The following is a 19,446-nucleotide window of genomic DNA, read 5'->3' as shown; positions in this document are numbered from 1 at the left end:
TTCTTTCATAAAAAGGAAGAATCTCTATTACTGAAAACATTTTAAGAGAAAGCTTGCCTCAAATAACTTACCCTCATGTAGATTTACAAAAACAAGAAGGCCAGAACTGATCTTTGCTCCTTACTCAGATATATTGTGACTAATTCCTCCGCTCCTGAAGGATACCAGCCATTTGTTTTTCCAGATTCTCATTCCCACCCCTTAATCCTTATTCTCCAGAGAAAGCAGATTATCCTCATTGTCCCCATTTTGGCACATTTCCTGGAAACAACATTGCTGCAATACATTCAAATACATGTATATGCACAAACAATGATGGCAAACTACCTTGACCTCAGCTGCTTGCTGCGTACTAAAAGCAGTGACTGCATTTATTTTGCTTTTATCCTTTGTCACATGTGCATGCCTTCAGTTTTAATCCTGCTTTTCTGACAGATTTTTCTCCCTCACTTCTCTTTCTGTACCTCTTTGAAACGGAATGTAAGCTTAATACTATTTGCGTTCTGGTTGAACTTTCAAGCCCAGGAATATTTCAACGCCAGGCAGAGAACAGCTCAGCTCTGCCCTGGTTCATCTGCCACATCTCTGACACAGAATGGCTTAGCTTGGAGGGACCTTAAAGATTGTTTCCAAACCCCCTGACCAAGAATGTTCTGTTGTTTGCATGCTTACAGGATGTTGGTACTGAAAGGGTTAATGTGCTTTTTGTGCCTCAGACACGGTAGGATTTTGCAAGCAAATGTCTCCTGGTTGCAAGAGCATACGAGCAAGTAGGAGACTAATTTCCTGTTAAGGAGTCGCTACATTAAAAGGATATTTGCATAATCATGGACTAAGATAATGTAGGGAAAACCCCAGAGATCACTCTGATGCCAGGATTAAGCCAAGCCCAACATGTAATTTATTTGAATGCATGAAAACTGCTTCTTATCGTCCGCTTCTATCTCAAGTCCCCAAGCACTTTAGTTGGCAGCAGCAGGCTCTCACTCCTCCTGGCTAATTCATTATCCTCAACAACTTTTAAAAGGGTTATTTTAAGTTTAACTTAACAGTCCCTGCAACTTAATTCATACAATAAAAAATTACTCTTTTTATGACCTGTGTCACACGTTCAAAATCAGGCTACCGCATCTTCTTGGGTCATCATTTCATTTCATGCCCTCGCCTTCAGGTTATGGCAACTTCTGAAATATCACACGCATAACAAAAATAAAGGTCCGGACTACACCTATGAAAAACATAGCCAAAAACAATGAGATTTCATAATGCAGGCTTTTTTTTTCAGCTTGTATATAAATAAAGGAGTGTCCACGTAGGAGTTCAACAGAATGCCCTAAAGAGCAAGTACATTAGCAATTAAAAATCAAGGAACTTAAATGTTTCTGAACAGATTAATACTTCTCCAGGGCTGGTGTTCTATTTTACATCCAGTTGTATGCTTTATTTTTCTATTTAAAGAATCTTGTTACCAAAGATTTTGTCGTACTTCTTACTTCGTAATTCCCCTGTGTAATCTTGCTTAGAGGCTCTCAAATTGCTGTAGAGAGGTCTGAAAGACTGTATTTTTATTTTATTTTATTTTTTTTACCCAAGTTGGATGGTTAAATTATATGAATCCTAAAGATCAATTGCCAGTAAAAAAAAAAAACAAACAACAAACAAAACCAGGAAAATTAAAGGAAAAAATAAGAGACCATTGCTGTGCCTGCCTGCCAGGGCTAAAATGAAAGAGGATACAAAGAAATGTGAGGAGGAAGAAGGCAGCTTCTGTTTCTGAAAAGCAACAAGGGGAGCAGCTCCATGGCATTTCAGTGCTTCAAGCCTCGAGCCACAGCATAAGAGGGGAATCTTTCAAACAAAGCTAGGGAAAGACAACTATTATGATAACAAATGATTTAGTTAATTGTAGTAAAGACAAGAAGAGAATATAATTACGGCCTCAGACACCTAAATAAGAAAGCATTTAGTAGCAATGGGAGCAACATTAGCAGAAGAGAATCATTATACGAACAGGAGGATCTCTACTGCTTATTGCAAGCGCAGCACTAATAAAATGCTTCCCAGTAGTAGGAGAGAGCACCATGTTTTACTACACTTTAGCAACGGTTAAAGCAGTAAATCCCAGTAGCCTGAAGGTAGTCCAAACGCTCACACATTTAGATTTGAAATTTCTCATGCTTAGTAAGTAGAACTGCTACATATGAAAAAAGGACATCTTAAGTAGTTAACACAATACATGTTCCTCCCAGATTTTGGAAGTGCTAAAAAATCACCTATCAAATAACGAAGATAACAAACTAAGCCTAATTAGAACAGAACAGTAGTCAGTCAACTAAACTATAGTGGATAACTTTGTTAATCCTGAAAACTCACACTGCACAAAACCAGTTACCAAATAAAACAAAATAACAATGCATTGCAACCTGTTCCTATGGAGAGACAAAAGATGGGAGAGTTATCTAAGCTACCTTTAATGTCTCTTCATAATAGACAGTCTACGTTTAACTCAAACTTGATAAAGGTTCCCAGGCTTCAACACAGAGACCAAAACTGTGGCATTATGTCACGTAACAGCATTACACAAGTCTTGATCCCTAATCATGTTTTATTTTGTGCAGAAATCTGTGCAGAAATCTATATGAAGAAATTTATCTGAACACTTAATCTCTGGGGGAAAAACAAAAGTGTCCAAACTACCTTGCTTCCTTACTGTATCATTAGTGATAGGCCATTCCCAGCTTCAGTTCCACAAATCCTCCAGAGCTTTGGACATCTCCGCCACGTTCCTATCTACTTCACTGGTACTTACACTTTTCTGATTTTTAACTCATGCCATTTTCAGAACTGATCCCAACATCACAGGGAGTAGTTTGACAAAGATTTATCCAAGGAAGAAGTGTACATACATGAGTACTGTGTTAGGCTAAAAGAGGGAATACATCATCTTCATATACAGTTAAACGATTTCACCTAGGCTACAAGAAATGAAAATAGAATTCCTGAAAAATGACAGACAAAAAAAGGAAGAGAAAGTTAAAACAGTGGGGAATGAGGCGTTAAAAATCCAGGAATTCAAAGTAACACAACACAGACTGTAACAAAATTAACCTTGTGCATGAAAAAATGGGACAAAGCTCGTGTTACAGAATATTGGCCATAAATTGCTCAGGAAAAGCGTTACAAAGTTGACAGAGTTAAATAGAAAAGTGACCAGACTTAGCCTTGTATTGCAGATGCCAGCAAGGTCAAAAGATTTCCCATTACAGGATTAAGCTTATCACACGATGAGTTGTAAGACACAGACACAAATTTAACATGCTTGCAAGCCAACAGAGAAATCAAGAACTTTAACCTCTATTCCACAAACATGAGCTTTGTTGCATCTGTAATTGTCCTCTCCTTTAAAAAAAAAAAATCATAACACTGTTCCTTTTCACATTCAGTTAAAATCCTTAAGCTGCTACTTTGAATTACAGTTGACTAAGACAGATTTGATTTCTTCCCTAGGAAATCACATAAAGATTTCCTGGGGTTTTTTTATTCATTTTTTGAAACATTTTCCATGCTCCCAGTATTGCATCCAATGGAAATTACAGATCTCAGATTCTTTAAATACAAGAAATAGGTGTTCAAAGAAACAAATGAAAGAAAGGCAGCTTAAGTATAGGAGGAGTCTTTGAAATGCTGTTAGCCAGGAGAGTTTAAAATCAGAATAATCTCATGTGTTGTATTTTCAACTTGTCAGCTGTGCACTGAAATTGTCCTTTTTAGTACTGCTAATCTCTACAGAGGAAACTCCCACTGTCTCTTATGTTCTTTATGTTGGGTACAAGGACTAGGATGCCATAAGGCTAAGATCATGCCAGGAAAGGATTTCTCAGGGACAGAAAATGATGCAAGTGGCTGACACCTTTCTTACAAAACTCTTTTAAGCTCTCTATGGGCTGAGCTAGAGATTGTAGTTTTCAGAGCGGTTCTCAAGAGTCTGTAGATGTCCTTGTGAATTAGATTCCATATGCAGTAGTCTCTTGGGACTACCTAAAATATCACTTTTGGTCATTTCTGTTCTAAATGAGCACAACAGCAGCACAAAAAGCACACCATCCTCCTGAAACTATGACCTCTATGCTTGAGGTCTTAGAGAATAAGAATGGGATTTCCCTCTATCGGCCAAAGTCATTTCTTGCTCAGAGAAGTATTGGATCTTTGACTCATCTCTGATCAACTTTAAGCTCTATGGAGGCCTTGTTTCCCACTATTTATTTCAAGCGCTTATATCCCATCCAAAAACAAGCAAATAAACAAACAGACGAGGGTTGGCTTGAATGGACTTCCCCGTGAAGACTTTTTTATTCAAATGTATAAAAAGATTAAAGTTTTTTAAATACAAGCTGCGTGTGTGAAGTAGAATAAACAGCAAACAGCAAACAATACTGACTTTAATCTTAAACCATATCTGAGTGTCAGGTGACAAAACACAGCAAAGAAGATCCTCTTATTTGAGAAATCTCAGCCTAGAATCCATTCCTGAAGAAAGAAGTTTAAGCCTTTGAAAAATGTAACCAGAGATCATTACCTTATTTCTGAGAAGTCTCTGCTCTTTCATATGGTACCCAGGCAGTCAGTGGTCTCATTTAGGATGACGAAACCTGGTGGTAGGTACCTTTCTGGAATGAAGAGACTCAACTAAGTTTCTCCTATCTTCATGAAGAAAGCTGGAATTTCTACTATTCTGAATTTGTAGGGAGTATACATTTTTCTGAAGACACCCAGAAAATATTCACTGGCTCATAAAGAAATAACAATAGACCTTGGTTGTCCAAGATATTTGGTGACTATATGCAATTCTAGGAGAACTTTAAGCGACAAAGGAAAAAAAAAAGGACAAGTTACCTATGAATTAGATAGTTCTAACAGAAATACTAAGCTGTACGAAAAGAGCCTGAGAGGTTTGGATAGGCATTTTAGAACAAATATAAGGAAGTAATTATAGCTTCCAGGCCTCTCTTTTAAGGAAAAAAAAAAAAAAACATAAAAAACACAAAAAAACTTTTTTGCTTTCTGTGATTCTTTTCATCTTTTTTTAGTCTTGACATAGATGACAGACACCTTTTCTAATCATTCACCTTGGCAAATTTTTCATTTTTCAAATTAGTAACCTTTAATAAATACTCCCCTGTAATTTGCATTGATAATCCTTTTCCCTAGAAGAGTGGGTGTTGCTGCAGGAACATGTCCAAAGGTTGCTCTCCAACCTCTTACTATTGAAAAAAGCACCATGCCACTAGCTATTATGACTCAATAATAGATTGAAATCTCTTGTTATGTTTTAATATGGGATAACAACTCCCTTAGAATTTCCATTAATAACGAAGCACCTCTATGAAATACAGACAGAACAACAGCTGCAGTGAACTTCTAGTAGATAATGCTTCTGCAAGATCTCAGCATTACGTTAGCTCTCAAGACACTGCATCCTAGACTTCCAGACACAGTTCCTGGTATTCACCCAGGAAAAACTATAAGAGGAGTAGTTCAAATGCTGATATGCACACAGTTGACTAAGTGTAATTTGGAGACAATGTAGTAACACAGACATGTTGTGACTTCATGAATACAGTAGCGTTACAGCCTTAAACTGTACAACGCTCTGACTTGAACAGGGAAAATAAAAGCTAATATGATAGTGAGCCATATTGGGAAGTTAGCTGTACCCATGTAAGAGTGTCACTGTAACAAGTGAAATCTTCTAGTCTCAAGAAGAGATACAGCACTGACAAGTTCCTTAGAATAGGAAAATTCAATTCAGGCCATGAATAAACAACCCCTTATCCATGCCTCACCTTACTTTGATACTGATCTTTATGAAGATAAGGTGCCACATCCACCTTTTATATAATGTTAGAGGCTCAGGCTAGGATCTAATTTTTTCCGTCCACATTTAAGAATAGATGGTTAAATCTTGTGGGAGAAGAATCGTTTATTGATTCTAAGGTGCTTTGAAAACAGTACAGAACCAAAAATGATCCTTGCTTCAACTTTAAGAAGGTTGTAGGTTGTTTTTTCTTTTTTTCCCAATCAACCAAATACTCAATCCCACATTAAAAACTTGAGTCTAATTGTTAGATGCTTTATTTAACTTCTACTCAAATTAACACAAGCGGATTCCATCTTGCTCTCAGAACATGAAGTTTGGAGAGTTAGAGGTGCTAATAGCTCAAAATGACAGGACAGGGGTCCTTCTGCTCTGGGAATGAGATAGTGCTAAGCATGTGTTTTACCATATAATTCGAATAACCTTCCCTCACCCAAATCGTTTTCCACAGCAAAGGAAAACAACAACAAAGGTTACTTGATCTTCATTTATATGTGTCAATCAAATACTTCTTTTCTTCCTCCTCCTCCTCCAGTTGCACATCTTTCCCCATTGCCCTCCAGCAGAATGTGGGTGGAATTCAATGAAGGCACATATTCTATTTTTTTCCCCCCACTTATTTTTGAAGAAACTATGATAACTGCTGTCAGTAATGTTTATGGAGGTAGTAGGAGTAACCTTTTCTTGCTTGGGATTTTACGTACAAGCATCTTTCCAAAGAGCCTTTTTGTTTGCACACCAGTCAATTACATGATTACTGGAAGCAAGCACTGAAAGTGTTATCTCAAGTTAAACAAGCAAGTTACTACCACTGCTGATAGAGTCCCTGTGTAGTTGCCACCAAACAATTTTCTTTTATTTTTCCACAGGACTATGCAATTAACTTCTATGCCCAGTGTTATTTCAGGATGGGTGTACTGTTCAACTTATTTGAGTTATGCAATACAGGTATTTTGACGTTCATGAAATGTCTTGTAACCCAAGATCATTGCCACTGATTTGGGTGGAAATGTACTCATTCTGCAAAGTGGCCAAGGGTTAGTACATACAGAGAATAAACTCTCTGGTAAGGCACAAAAGAAAATAGAAAAGAGAAAGCACACAGAGGAAAAAGGAGATGGTAAAGAAAAAAATAAGAAAAAAAGATGAACGATAGCCTTATATGAGTAGGACTCATAAGAAACTGTCTCAAGCCTGAAAGCATCTAGCTTGCTTACATGGATTAGGTCAAGACAATGACTAGCCACAACCATGTTTTCCTTATCTGTGAAACGAGGATAAAATTCCTTTCTGCTGTGCTTTGTAGATTGTGACTAACGTAATAAGACCTCATGTTCAACTGAGACTGCTAAAGAGTAGTTAATACATAAATATAATACTAGAGAAAAGGGAAGAAAATATGCAGATTATAAAAGAAAGAAAGGGAATGAAAAAAGAAGAAGCAAACTTATTGAAAAGATAAATATGATGAAGACTCAAAGATACCTGGAGGACAAAAAGATATCCATAGAAAATAAAAGTTATAAAGAAACATGCACAAAGGACTTATAAGAAGAGTATCTGAAGGGCAGAAAAACAGCAGAGGTTAGAAAAACATTTACTTTCTAAATATGGTTGATAATAGAAAAAACAGTGGCTGTGTCATAAAACAATGAATGCCCTGTAGCAGGACAATAGTATTCTATCCATTTTTTCCATGCTGGAAGAACACGTTTCTTCTATGTGTAATTGCTTGCATTTCTCTTGTGGTATTGTCAAATGTCCTATGCCCTCCAGAGCTGATGAGAGCTCTGCAGCACAGAGCCCCAAGAACAGAGCAGGCTCCCATTAATCAAAACCCTTGCACAGAAGCAGTGTTAATAAAGAAAGTTGCCTTGAGGGCTATTAAGTTCAACACTAATTAAAATGGCTGATTAGCAGCTTTGAAAAACGTGGTTCCCCTTTTCCATGGGATAGACACAGACAAGCCTTACAGCTCCTTTCTGTAAATGTTGTACAGCTAGCACATCATTCCTGATCCCCTGGAGTGAAAGCAATTCCTTTCCTTCCTTTTCTCTCTCTACAGAAGCCATTCCAGTTGCCAGTGCAGTGGAGTTCAGGCTTTTGTTGGTCTTCTCCCTTTCATCTGTATAGGCCCATATATACTACGAGAGGACATCAGCCAGCAGCTACTGAAGAGAGTGTCTTTGACTTTGATCCTTTAACTTTGAGTTGACAGTGACCCAACTGATTAATTCCTCTACATTAACTGGGAGCTTCATGGCATTCTAAAAAGCCAGAATAAGTATAAGAAGATGGTACCAAACTCTGAGGTCTTGAGGTAGGGAATGGCAGAGATTTCCAGCTCTAAGATATGAGAGGTGGAGGAGAGAAGGAATAGAAGAGACAGTAACTGTGAGGAGCAATCTGCTGAAAGAAGTCTTACACGCATCTCACATTATCTCAATCTTAGCTGGATTATGTAGTGTTCAGTAGAAAGCAGGTGGCAACCCAAGCAAATCAGGTCCAGAAACATCTGCAGTTTTTGCTTGTTCGTTTGCAAATAAGAAAAATAAATAAAACCCTTGAGAATTAGCTAACATTCTACCATTTCTCAACTGCATGTTTTGTGAAAATGATACCAAAGTTTCCCAGAGTGACTTCTAGATTTACTTCCCCATGTCTCATTTGACATGCCCAGTGCCTCTTAGTTCACATAAGTTCCTTGGTGCAACAACTGTACATGTGAAGCACAAACACTACACATACAAGTTGGCTTAAAAAAAAAAAAAAAGTGATCCAGTGAAATAACTGTAACAGCTTTTCTGAAGGAAGAAAGTCAGCTTCAGTAAGCAGAGTAAAAAAGTAAGCAGAGTAAAAAAGATTCAGCTCAGATTGTTTTGTATCATCCCCAAGAATGGCTAATCAGTGAAGTCTAGCCCCTGAATTTTTGTTTTATCAAGTCCTACAAGGAAATGAAGTCACCAGGATAACGCATTAGAAATACTGATATTTAGATTGAGGAAGGTTGAGGATCTTGATAGTGTCTGAAAGGTTTTATTAAAACCTTTTACTGCGGGACTGTGCCAACACATCTCTTTCTTGTGCCTTTATATCAGACTTCTATAGTCAAGCTCCCTCCCTGCTTCAGGAAAGAAAAGCGACCCTCAAATACTGATGAGCTGAATGCCCTCAATTTGTGTAAACAATTAGTAGGAACAGTCATATGAACTGGGACATGCATGTACAGCATGCACAGGTTTTTCATACAGAGCAAGTATATAAACAAATTACTCCTTACTTGACCTAGTGAAGCACCACACCTACTCTGCACACAATTATATCTTTTATGTTCTGCATGAAAGAATATACTGCAAATGAATCTTTGTACAAAGTTTAAATAAAGAATTACCAAGTAATAATTAAACCAGCCTGTCATTTGTTATGATTAGACACTAAGGTAAGATCTGTTTCTTTTAATGCTTCTCAAAGAATGTACTCATTTTAGAACACGTACAACCAGTTACACAGAGGTCTCAAAAGACATACTGTTCTCCTCCTGGCTTAGTGATGCACAGTGTATTCATTTTTATTACTGGAGTTGACCCAGTTATTGATATCACAGCCGAGGTGACACGCTATCAGTCTTGTCATAATGAGGTTATGACCCAGAACTTTCTCTTATTACCTCTTCTGCAATGTTCAACTAAAGATTGCTTCTGTTATGAAATCCTTCACAGCAGGACAAAATAAGTTGCTGTGTTTCAAACAGGAGGAACACCAGGTTGTGTACTGCTAAGCTACATTAATGTGGGAAGCTTTCTGTGCACAGATGACCAACCAGAGGTTAGCATTAACCAAGAAATCAGATCTAATTGTGGCAAATTTGAGTCGTAGAGGCTCACACATGCACAGTTCCTCACATCTATTTCCGCTCCACCACATTAGAGGGTAGAATTTGTATGGTGAAGAAACTGCTGTGGGAGCTCAATGGCTTTTCCACTTCTTAGTTCCTTTAGTGCATCACAGATCACCTACCACTGAAGTCTTAATTTCAAATTTTTGGGTTACTGATAATGCTAATTCTACAAAGGTATTATTTACAATTCATATTAAAGTTGCACCCAGAAACATAAAAAGAAAGGGTATCATTTAATTAGGAGTTTTGCAAACAATAATGAGTCGCTGCATCAGAGATCTAACACTGTTCTTATCGGCGAGCATAAAAGCGATGGATGGAACAGATAAACTGTGAGGTGGGAGTGGGTTGGAAAGACTGAATAACTGTAAAGCAAACAGACTTCACTGCAGCTCACTACTTGCCTAACAGATGGGAGTGGTTCATGAGCATCATAGCAAAAAAAGGTTTCGAGGAGGGATTTAGAGAGGGATAAGACATCAGCTTTATGGATTTTGGCAAGAACTGGTTTCCACTGCTAGGTAATGTGGCAGAGAAAATATTTAAGACTTCTGTCTCACTGAAAGAAGAGCAGCTGCTTAAGTTGCACTAGGTGATCACTCCTCAATTTAATACATTAATTGCTATAGCATGTGGTGAGAGATGGTTTTGCTAATTGACTTTAGCCCATTTAGCATCCATGGTCTGAAAAACAGTTTTGATTTTCATCTCCTGGGAGTATATATAATTATATCTTCTCTTTGTTGTTTATCCTGAAGTTGATCATGCTCCAGTACGGCTGAAGTCCAGAAAGCATAGCTCTATGTTGAAACAAAAATTGCACAATAATCATCATCACAGAGACCTAAGGGGAAAGTTGTAAGATTTGTTATAATCTCATACAGCTTTATGAGATGTTTAAACCAGAAAATACCTTATTTCAGAAAACATTTTTGTATGATCATATTTCATATGAAGCTCAGGTCTTTTCCATTGTGGATTCCACTTCCAGTGAAAACAAACAGCATCTTTTATTAAATTAAATTAAATACAGTGATTTGGGAGCTGATAAGGTTGTTTTAATTATTAGTTGTATTGATTTTTAAATTTATTTTGGGCTAAAACAAGCATTTAAAGATAGTTAAGAACATAATTAAGCCTTTCTGAAGTTGATAGATATGCCTTTATCAGTTGTGAATCCTTTCTTCCACTCTAAGCACTGCTCCTACAGACCACTAGCTCTCCACAGTCCCTAGATGCTAATTCCAGACTTGACTGCTCATCCATTAACCCTGCACCCCTGGCAGGAGTCTCCCTCTCTCATCAACAAGGAACTTTCACTCACTCAGTAGCCTTTAACCACGTAACAAAATCAAGACCAGATTTGTTGCTCAGGTTCCTTTTACTCATGTAGCACGTTAAGTGAAAAAGCTTGCTGCAGGTCAAGCTTTCAAGCAGCTAAGCCAAGAAGTTCATACACAATCTTCCTCCCCCTGCTTTATTTACATCCAATCTGTTCCTATTACACTTTACCATGCCCTTCCTACTGCTTACTTCTGTTGTCAATCTGCAACACATTTTTGATTGATTAATGAATGATTGATTAATGTTATGACTTAACCATACATTATGAACCCATGCTACCTCCAATCATTGTCTTCACCATGTGTTCATGTCCTAAGAGCTTGAAGGACATCTTTGGCCATTTTCTTGCTTTCATGTCCTTAATAAAAGGCATGAATGCAGACCTTTGCTAGACTATAAATACCTTGCTAGTTCACCTCCTCCCTGGATGCCCAGTCACCGTTTGAAGCATCCCATTATTTTGGTTGCATGCTTACAATAATTAAGTCTCCCATTTTTTCTAGGCCTCAATTACCTTGCTTTCACTGACACCTATAAAGTCTTATTTCAGGAAACAGGAAAATTAACCACAGTATTTATTTATTTACATCCACATAACATAAAACCTAGGTAGAGTTGTTAAAGCACCTGGCATAGGTTTAGAAATATAATTACAATATTATAGAATCAGTCAAAACACCAGCTGCTCTTTCTTTCCTATATCTCTTCTATCAGCTACATATCATTCACTAGTTTCTGAGAAGATTCAATAAAGATTAAAACTTCCCATAAACCATATCTATTACACAATCATATCTTTACCTTGCTATTATAGCTTAGCATCGCTTGTACAATCTTTGGAAAGAAACTATGGGGAATAAGTAAACAAATAACTTCTAAAAAGAAGTATTAATATTGTCTTATATCACAAAGCCCAAATTACTGCACCCATAGCACAGTTTGGCCACGTCTGATGCTCAGAAACTGCTTCATGAAGTTCTGAGAAGTGCACTGAACAAGTCTACCTCTACTGCTGAGTTGAAAAACAAAGCAATTCATCACCAAAATACAATCTAAAATAATTTCTACCATATAAAATTTTCTGATAGGTAGCAAAGAATATTTTTAAAGGTCAGTGGAGAAGTGGAATGCATAATGAAATACTGATGAATTGGGATAAGACTGGTAGTTGATATAAGGACAAGTTAATCACTTATTGCTGTAAATAATTACTACTCTTACATTTAAATATTTGTGTACAGCAACAGAAGCATATCTTCAAAAGACTGGGCCCTTTTTATTTTTTTAAATGTGTATATATACATATCTGAAAAAGAGCATGATGGCATTCTTGCAGGTAGCCTGTCCAGTATTAACTGCTGCCTATATTTCAGCTGTGAGAATACTTCAATAGATAGTCTTAAAGTTTCACAAAGGACAGCTTCAGGCCAGCCATGATATTCCTTTGTTCCAATCTGGATTTGCATCAGATGGTTATTTGTTTGTTTGTTTATTTTTTGCTATGAGTTCAAAAATTCGGAAAGGTAGAAATAAAATTTTGATTGTCAATTAGATACCAGAAATTTCCCATGAACACATACCCTGTGTATTCACTTTAGATGCTCTTCAGAAGCTCGGAGGCTGGAAGAGAGCTTCCAGATGAACATTACAGTAACAGGACTGAAAATAGGAGAGATGCATCCCATCAACACAAACCCAAAAAACACAAGTGCAACCCAGAAACATTAGTAAATGGGTGCTACTATGAAGTTAAGTAGATTTAAAAGTTACTACTTCGGTGATTTTTAAAAATGTGTTTTATGAAATGTTGGTTTAATCCAATTACACATATTCGTATTTATTTTACAAGTAACACTTGATTCTGCAGAGAGATTACAAATAAGTACTAATTAATGAACCTTCCAAACTGGGCTAATAATCTGATTATGAGCATAAGAGGTTGCAGCAATTTCTCCCCATTTGGTAGTGGAGAACACGTGCAAACACTCCTTGGCCAGGCTGGTACAACTATGAAGCCTTGATGTAACAAGGGATTGGAGCACTTGGATGGAAAGTTTTGATTAACCATTTGGTCAAGTGCTTGACTTGCTATCTAATCATAAAGTTTAACTACATCTCCACAAAATCTAAAAAGATTCTCCACACCTCATTGTTGTTTTCTTTTGTTTGTTTTTTATTTTTCTGTTTTGTTTTTTTTTTGCTTTTATTTTTAAAGCCAGCTTAAAACTGATAAGCATCTGACAACAAGCAGTTCACCACATAGCACCAAAGCTTTGCTAAATCAAAGGGCAAGAGATCATAGATGAGGCATTTGTCTAAAATGTAGCCAGATTTTCCAAAGAGCTCTAGGATAATTCCTTTCAAATGCTCAGCATCTACCTCTATAGGCAAATTTTCAGAAGTGCTCAAAGCCATGCATGCTAAAAGTCTCTAAGAATGCTGCTGGGTTTTCTTGGTTCTCAAACAGAAGCCAAACTTTTTAAAGAGCCTGCCCCCTTTGAAATATCTTTGCTAAAGGATAGTACAGTATAGCTCAGTTATTTTGGGTTCTAGATGCATCTGTACTTTGTTAAATGAAAAATAAACTCAGTCCCTTTGGAACACAGATCTTTCTTTTTGTTATTTCTTGAAATGGCTTCATAGATATCCTTTGTATGAAATAACTCATCCTTGTCATTTAGAAACATTACATCACAAAGTTTTGTGAAGTCATTTTTTTCCCCCATTGCATCTATTTATAAATAGGCATTCTCTTTTTTCAGCTTTTCTTATATATGTCCTTCCTAAACAAATGCCTATTTTCTTCATTATAAATACTGTGACTTTTACAAAACAGAATTACACCTGACATTATTTCCTAACATGTTCATTCTGTAAGATTTTGTTTGGTTTGACCTTTTCTGAGTGCTGCAACTCTATTTTACTAAACCTTACTTATGAACAAAATACAGGAGGAACAGACTCAGAAAATTGTAGATATCAGTAGGAAAAAAAAAAAAGAAACAAGAAATCATCTGGAAGGAAAGTAGAGTGCAATTTAGTAAAAGAGTCAAGTGGAACATGGCACACTTGCACAGACATAGCAAAAATGTATGAAAGCAGAATGGAGAATATCCAGAAAATAGCTTGGAATACACCAAGGTCAGGGATATACCTAAGCACAGGCTACACTTGAGTAAAAAAACATCTTGCTGCCATAACAAGAAGAAAGAAGTTGGCATCACCCCTGGAGGTTTAAAGCAGAGCACAGTCTTCAGATACACTAAGTTGTTTTTTTTTTTTCTTCTTTAGTAAGACTTGAGCTGGAATACTAAGCCTAAAACTGGGAACACCTCTTCTTTAAGTATGGCAGCTAGAAGTGAGAGGTCAAGGAGATGTCATTGAGGTCATCTGATTTATGCATCATGATCAGGAGAAAAAAAAAAAAAAGAAGTCACTATGTCTCAACAAAAGAGGGAAAGATTCCCACTGCCATACAGATAGATGGGGACAGACCACATAGCGCAACTACTACCAGTGGTCACATAATGTTAGGTACTTCAACAAATAGAAGAAACTTTTCAATGTTTGATGAGATTTCAAGATTTCATTCTAGACTTTAAAATGTTTTCAAACAAGCCCATTTTAAACATATCCTATTAAAATGTCACTTAAAAGAAACCCCTTCATCTCTTAATACTACAGAAAGAAAACTGCGGACAGGAAAGTAAAAGATAGAGAGGGAAGAGAACTTGCCAGTGTTATCGGACCAAGAGAAAAGGAAGCCTGTGCTGCCTTTCAAAGCTCACAAAACTTCAGGCTGCCCCCTTGGCCACTTTGGTGTCTGCTTAAAAATGTACCTCAAATGTAAAATGCATCTCAGAAGACAATAAAGTATTAATTCAGATTCTGACTAAATATAAAGGGAAGAAAAAATAAATCAGTGTAAAAATATAGTATTGAACTAGACATCAAGGAAGGCTGTGGAACATGAGTCCTTGAGGGTTTTGAAGGTGGAACAAAGGCCTGAGGAACACGTTGTGTTCAGGGTTTATCCTCCTCTGCAAAAGTCAGACCAGAGAGCTCCACAGGTCCATTCCCACACTAGTGACATTGTGCTGATCCTATGAGCTCTACTTTTTTTTTTTTTTTTTTTTTTTTAAGTCAGCTGGTCCAGCAGTGACTTTTCCTCTCACCAGAGGACAAGCACATGCGCAAGAAAATGTTTCGTCAATAAGCAGGTTGTCTGGGGGCAAGGGTTTCATGAGCATGTGCGTGTCTGCATGTCAGTACATTTATGTAAGGGACATGTGTGCACACAGGGTAGTGATCAGATGCTGAGTTCAAACTTGCAGGCTCTTCGAGACCCGAATGTCCATCATCTAGATGGACTTCGGTGAAAGATTAACAAGAATACTTGTGTGCAGCTTGGCCCAGAACACCCAGGAAGGAGAACTACTCAGAACCGCCTGCGGGAGTTTACAACTGGGAGCAATAGGGTAAAGTCAGGTAAGGAAAAACAGTTTGAACATCAGTAAAATTTCCTAACAGTGAATGTTATTAGACTGGATAATCTCCCCTTAGGGGAGCAATAAAAACGACATCATTTGCATCTTTGCAAACGAGACCAGACAAAGCACTGGGAAATATACTGTGGGGAATAATCTTGTAAAAAGATTGCACTAATTTTTCCCATCTATTCTTTCTTCATAGGATTGCTTCATACATGCAGTGTGCCATACTCCTTTTCCTGTTACTTTATTCCTTTTCCTCTGGGTTGAATAATAAAAAAACCCTGGAGCAACTGATACCTTTCTTACTAAAATATGACATACAAAGATAATTTGCCTTTTTATTTAAAAAAGGTATCTCTTTTTACTTAAAATATAACCAGTAACAGATACAGGCTCATATTCTGTAGGGTACTGACACACTTCAGCACAATAAGCAATTAGGTTTGCCCTCAATTAATTATTGTTTGACATGCTGCTCATACATACACTCTGCATAAGAGGAGGAAGTCTGTCCGACCTTAATTATTGCTTGTAAATAATCCCCAAGTTGTAACCAAGTAGAGCCTTTTAAAATGTAATTATTATAATACCAGAGTTACAGAGCTCATTGATTTATAATTGCTTAATTGTTTATATCTATTAAACCACAGCTGTGATCGGTTCATCACGCATACATGCACTACTCTGGAAACTGATGAAGTATGGCCGGGAACTTGGACCAACATTATCTCCCACAGTTAAATGCTAAATAATCATTCCAGTCAAGGTCAGCAGTGTTCATCAGATGGCTGATCAACTGTGGGAAATAAGCTGGTCATTTCAGAACAGATCCTGCAGAGTAACAAGATGGGAATAGGACACAAATATATTGGTACCTCCAGGATCCTGATCTCCCACCAGATTTCCAATTCAGAACAAAACTTTCTCCTCTCCGTGAGCCTGACTGTACACTTTTAGGGTTGTAACGTGTAATAATCTATTGGAAATACAGGTAGCTGTGCTAGTGGGAAACAATGTCCAAGTAATTAAAAAGTTTTCCTCTCTTTCTAAGCAAGGTCTATGCAGTAGTTTGTACCCTTGCTTGCAAAGGATAGACTGTGCTTTTGCCTGTCATGCCAACTACACATACGCAGAGAGCCTTTCATAGAGGGAATTCAAGCCACACACACCATCCTCATATCTTCAGCGTGTTCAGCTCTCTCTCCCACTGTCTGGTAATAAGCATCTGAACAACTGCACTGCATTACACGTAGTTGTGATTGGGGAAAAAGAGCAAGATAGAAAAAAACACTTAGGAGTAGCCAGCATGTCACTTTCATTAAAATTGTAGTGTATCCCACCTGCCAGGAAGGAGACACCAACATTTTTCTCTGAGAAACTGCAACCTGGCACTCAAAGATTTTAATATATTTCTAAATATCACCTTCTTCTGACAAAGATAATGCGTGGATTGTTTAATCATTAAAATTTCAGCTAAATATAAGCCTTGGTTCAAATCTTTTATCATTTTACAGTGTGGAGAATGTCACCAGCAAAAAAAGCACATTAATTTTGTATGTTCATGGAATACAATATGCCAAGTTGGGAGGGACCCACCAGGATCAACTCCTGGTTTCACATGGAATGACCTGAAACTCAACCACTACGCCTGAGAGCTTTGTCAAATGCTGCTTGAACTCTGGTAGGCTTGGCCACATGACCACTGCCCCAGGAAGCCCTTTTCAGCAAACACACATTACATCACAGAATTAGATCCTAGAAGAAATGATAGAACTATGAACTGACAACTCATAGAACCATACTAATACCTGAAAGATATAAATGTATTCACAGAGCAGGTATTGGGAATAAGAGATTATATATATACTCTCAGTATTCATGCAAATTCTTATATATTTCTTAAAAACATTGTGATAGACCAATAAAGAAATTTCTACAATGAATTTCTTTCGTATGCCCAAAATACTGAAAAGTGAGAATGATTATCTTTGTGCAAGCTGCACATGAAGATTTGGGTTAAAGAAATTAAGCCTGTAAAGACCTGAAAATCCCATTCCAATCTCAGGCTTTCCTAGACTGTGCAGCATAAAGAAAAAGCCATTGCCATTAGTCTCAATTTCTGCACTCCTATAAAATGAATATTAGTCATGTAGGTTCATCAGTCGGGTTACATCTAAATTCCCCATGGTAAATGAGACTAAAGAAATGCAAAGTATTCTAGTGTTGTACAATCCAGATGGAGCGATAATACCCTGCTTGTTATTATCAACATTCCACAGCAATTAGGGAATCACAGCAGAATCCTAAATCTATGGGAAGAAAATCAGATTGCCTCAAAGTGTGGTCCTGTCCCATCATGTGACTGAGCGTGTAGGATTAAAGGCATCCCTATCTCAGCATTTCTTGTGCGCTATTTTTTTTTTTAAGTTTATAATTGAAAATGTTGTTTTCTGTTGTTCCTCCTCCCACCCCCAAGCCGTCAGTTATGCAAATACAGCACAAGTCCTGCTCTTCTGCATACCCTCACCAGTCATCAAGGCTTTGCAGCCAAGTTCTGCTCCCACTTCTACCTGCACAGACCTATTCCTTGCAAATAGACAATGTGCAAAGAACAACTGTAGCAGCCATCCATTCTTGAGCTCTAATTTCCTTGGAAAGGTCGTGGATAACCTACTCTTATCTGTTGTGTTTTGGTTTCTTGTTTGTTTGTGTTTGGTTTTTTTTTCCAAATGTAACATGAAGAAAAAAAAATCACGTCATGAAAAAAAATTAATTTATCTTCCTTATCTGCAATTCTTATTGAAAAAAATACTCTTTACATTGCTGACAGCTTGTTATTTTCCTCGTCTGTGAACAGCTGACATCTCTTATCTAGTGCTTGGAATATAAACTCTCCAGTACAAACCATCAGATCATTCTTTATTCCTCCCACTGTCATTACAGTCAAAGCAAGAACATTAAGAAAAAGCAATTTTTTTTTTTTTGGGCAGAAATGTTTTGGACTGCTTAGCAGACTAGTTAGTACATGAAATATATCCTGAAAATGTAGAACATCACATAAATACTATGGACAGCTAGAATTTTTCCCAACTCTCAAACTTTTTGGTATTTCTTCATTACTTTGTGTTGGCTGAGTACAGCACCTATCTGAAATAATGAAGGTATTTTAACCAATAAAAGTAACTGTAGATCCAAATACAATGTTTGAGGTTAGAACTTTAGAACCACGCAGCACAAAGTTATCTTGTGTAGGAAGTAGGAGGGAAAAAAAAAAAAGCAGAACAGAAAAACAATCCCAAAACCCACAAATGAAAAACTCCAAAGAATAAGCAAGTTGAAATAGTTATAATATAGAGAGAAAAGGAAAAGATGCAATCATGAACAATCTGTAATTAAATACCCACAATAACGCAGAGAAAGTTACTTCCTTGATGTTCAAAGGGCCAAAGGAAGGAAAAAGTAAATTAAAGCCTCCTTATTATAAGAAATCAGCCTGATTCTGAGTTAGTAACTGAGAAACTGAAGTTCTGACAAGCCTGATAACAGGAATAGTCCAGGGTGAAGGTTTGCTTTGCTGTGAATTTACAGTATATTTGCTGGACATTTTAGAACAGTTCCTAACTGATGTCTGGGAAGAGCCATTAAGTAAATCCTAGCTGATCACTGGCATTTAGGAGAATTTGAGAGCTGATTCTGTTCTATCAAACCAAAACCTTTAGGAACCAAATAAATAAATAAAAATGAAAACTGGTGAACACGGAAGGCCTGTGGTTGGAGAACTCAGCTGACATACTTTGAAGACCCATTTTCATAAATTACTACTTGATATTTAAAAA

General features: G+C 37.1%; 1 long non-coding RNA gene across 5 annotated transcripts in view; it reads right to left on the bottom strand.

Moving 5' to 3' along the window:
• LOC116216661 overlaps positions 1–19,446 on the bottom strand; it is a 29,915-nt gene that overhangs the window by 6,834 nt on the left and 3,635 nt on the right. Inside the window, exons 3-4 of one of the 5 annotated variants that reach the window (XR_004159876.1) lie at positions 12,698–12,776; positions 7,447–10,617 (exon numbers count right to left, since the gene is read on the bottom strand). The exons of 1 other annotated variant lie outside the window; for it this stretch is intronic. This is a non-coding gene — a long non-coding RNA (uncharacterized LOC116216661). Of the gene's footprint in view, positions 1–4,576; positions 4,668–7,446; positions 10,618–12,697; positions 12,777–19,446 lie in introns of those variants that run through there. 3 more of the 5 variants (XR_004159877.1, XR_004159878.1, XR_004159875.1) reach the window with 3 other exon arrangements.

Source organism: Meleagris gallopavo, chromosome 5 (genome assembly GCF_000146605.3).
Source record: "Meleagris gallopavo isolate NT-WF06-2002-E0010 breed Aviagen turkey brand Nicholas breeding stock chromosome 5, Turkey_5.1, whole genome shotgun sequence".
NCBI classification, from domain to species: domain Eukaryota; kingdom Metazoa; phylum Chordata; class Aves; order Galliformes; family Phasianidae; genus Meleagris; species Meleagris gallopavo.
The sequence above is the reverse complement of the archived record's forward strand: the minus strand, read 5'-3'. Positions and strand labels throughout refer to the sequence as shown.